This window comes from Elephantulus edwardii, unplaced genomic scaffold (genome assembly GCF_000299155.1).
Source record: "Elephantulus edwardii isolate Elephantulus edwardi_28Jun2011 unplaced genomic scaffold, EleEdw1.0 scaffold00020, whole genome shotgun sequence".
Classification (NCBI taxonomy): Eukaryota; Metazoa; Chordata; class Mammalia; order Macroscelidea; family Macroscelididae; genus Elephantulus; species Elephantulus edwardii.
In genome coordinates this window covers 2800390-2803719 of record NW_006399770.1, presented here as the reverse complement: position 1 = coordinate 2803719, position 3330 = coordinate 2800390, and the positions used below count along the sequence as shown (strand labels likewise).

General features: G+C 40.3%; 1 protein-coding gene across 1 annotated transcript in view; it reads right to left on the bottom strand.

Moving 5' to 3' along the window:
- EVI5 (ecotropic viral integration site 5) overlaps nt 1-3330 on the bottom strand; it is a 369934-nt gene that overhangs the window by 266405 nt on the left and 100199 nt on the right. The window lies entirely within an intron of this gene.

Sequence of the window (3330 nt, the reverse complement as noted above, 5' to 3'; positions counted from 1 at the left end):
TTTTTACTTTTAAAGTAAGTTTATTTGAGCACTGTATGACAATAAAAGGCCCATGGTGGTGGTTTGGTATGGCCCATGGTGAGCCAGCCCATTGAATCAGTATAGTATTGAGAAGTCAAACACATTGTTCTGCTTTCCCAAAAGGATTTTTTTTTTAATGTCCACTTTCAAAATTTCACTCAGGACAATGCTAACTTTTGAGAAATAAGTTTTATAATGTGTAGAAGAATGATGTATCCGTATAGTATACCCATCTGGGAATGTTCAGTCATTTTAGGATCTGCAAGATTGGAGGTAATTACTTAGCTAACTTCTATTTCTCAAAAGCTATCTAAGTAAATAGTCTCAGAAAGGAATAATCCTGAAGATTCTCAATTTATGAATTAGCTATTTTGGATAGTTCATATAGAAGCTGACAGTTTGAGACTTATCCCAGTTTGAGAATTATCCCATGGCAATATTTTTAGAATATGGTTGCCTGGTTTCTCTGTACAAATTTCATAGTAAATCAGTGACTCCAAGGCCATTCCATAATAAAAAGCATTCTAAGTTGTCACACATGTCTCTGCCACCGTGGCATCAGCATCAAAGGGAGTTTGAGTTTCGAGATGGACCTTATACTCAGAGGACAAGGACTTCCCTGTCAGTGTGCAGGCGCTTAGGTATTTCTGAGGTCTAGTCACTTTCTCTCTTGCTCCGTTTGTCAGCATTCTTCTCTCAATGAGTCACTCTCCATTCCTAACCACAGAAAAGAAGGATGATGCACACAGGAAGCAACAAATGATGTTAGTGTTGTTAAGTGCTGTTGAAGTGACTCCAACTGATACCTACCCGTTGGTGTCGTTGTTGTTAGGTGCTATTGAGTCAAATACGACCCATAGTGACCCAATGAACAACAGATCTGAACCCTGTCCTATCCTGAAACATCCTCACACTTCCCCAAACATTAGAGCCCACTGCAGCAGTCACCATGTCAATTTACCTGGTTCAGGGTCTCTAGCTGACCCTCTACCGTTCTGAGCATCATGTTCCTCTGTAAGGAATAGCCCCTCCTAGTAACATGTCTGAAGTATATGTAGTGAAGCCTCATGATCTTTGCCTCCAAAGAGCACTTTGCTGTACCCTCTCCAAGACTGTTTGTTCTTTTGGCAGGTTCCAATATGACAGCTCAAAGGCATCAACAATTCTTCTGTCATCCTTATTCATTATCCATCTCTCAGATGCATAGAAAGTGATTGGGAAGATTATGGCATGAATCAGATTCACTTTAGTCCTCAAACTAACATCATTACTCCTCAATAATTTGGAGAGGTCCCTCACTGCAGACTTTCCTAGAGTAACAGGAAATCTTCTGATTTCCTGACTCTTGGTACCATGGGTGTTTATTATGGATCCACATTAGATGCAGTTGTTGACAGTTTCAATCTTTTCTCCAACTATTGGTCTAATAGTAAGAATCTTTGTTTCTTGATGTTGAGATGCAATCCAAACTGAAGGCTGCATTACTTGTAACAAGCCTTTCAAGTCCTCCTCACTTTAATCAAGCAAGGTTGTGTTATCTGCATAATGCATGTTTTTGATCAGTCTCCCTTTGATCCTGATGGCATATTCCTCTTCACAGAGTCATTTTCTCAAATAATTTTCTCAGCATAAAGATTAAATAAGTATGGAAAGAGAAGACAACCCTTACACAATCTCTTCTTAATTTAAAACCAGAACACTTGACAATGCTTATGTAAAACCTATACTTGGACCAGGAGGCAGTCATCAGAACAGAGCAAGGAAACACTACATGCTTTAAAATCAGGAAGGGTGTAGTCCAGAGATATGTCATATCTCCATACTTTTTCAATCTATATCAGGAACATACCATTTAGGAGGCTGGGCTCTATGAGGAGGAGTGTGGCATCAGGATTAAAGTCTCATCAATAACATGCATTATGTAGATGACACAAACCTTGCTTGCTGAAACTGAGGAAAAGCACTTGATGTAGAAAGTCAAGGACTGCAGCCTTTAATACAGATTGAAGCTCAACATCAAGTAAACAAAGATTCTCACCACTGGGCCAATTGCCAGAAGTTCAAGCAGGATTTAGAAAAAGCCATGGCACTAGAGTTATCATTGCTGATGTCAGATGGATCCTGGATGAATGAAAAGAATACCGGAAAATGTCTGTTTACACTTTATTTACTCTGCAGAGATATTTGACTGTGGATCTTAACAAGTTATGGCTAACATTGAGAAGAAAAGAAATCGCAGAGCACTTAATTGTGCTCATGCAAAACTTGTAGCTAGACCAAGAGGCTGTTGTACAAACAGACCAAGGGAACACTTCGTTGTTGTTGTTAAGTGTTGTCAAGTCTCGTGCGACTCAAAGTGACCCTATGTACAAGTATGGTGAGCCAACCTCATTGTCTCTGACACATCTATCCCTATTAGCCCAGTCACTGACTCATTCTACTAATCAAGGGTCTTCCTCTAGTGCTGTTCATCCACCTTCCCAAGCATAATGGACTTCTCCAGGGACTGGTTCCTCCTTGCACCATGCCCAGAATATATCAGACAGAACTTCAGAATCCTTGCCTCTTAGGGGAGCTCTGGTGGACTAGTGGCAAGAAGCTGCAACTACAATCGCAGAGGTGCACGGTTCGAATCCACCAGATGCTCTGCCGGGGAAGGAGGGATAATCTCCTCCTGTACCAGTCAGATCTGATTTGACGGTACACACACAAAAATAATAAAATTTTAAAAAAATTTGAAAAAAAAAAGAATCCTTGCCTCTTCTAAATCCTGCTTGAACTTCTGGCAGTTACCTATCTATGTACTGTTTGAGCTGTTTTTGAATGATCTTTAACAGTATTTTGCTTGTATGTGATATTAATGATACTGTTCGACAGTTTCCACATTCTGGTAGATCATCTGTCTTAGGAATGGGAACAAATATGGAATTCTTCCAATTTGTTTGCCAGAGAGCTGTCCTCCAAATTTCCTGGCATAGACTGGTGAACGCATCCAAGGCTGTGTTAACTGAAATTAGTCAATGGTATCCCATCGATTCTTTCTGCCTTATTTTTTGCCAATACCTTCAAATGGAGCTTTCACATTCTCCTTCATTACAACTGGCTCCCGTTCATATGGTACTACCCGAAATTTTTCAGTGTCAGGGCAACACTGCATGGTTCAAAATTGGGAAGGGTGTACGCCAGGGATGCATCCTGTCTCCATACCTTTTCAACATGTATGAAGAGCAGATTATCCAAGAGGCTGGGCTCTATGAGGAGAATTGTGGCATCAGGATTGGTGGAAGGTCTATTAACAATCTCCGTTAT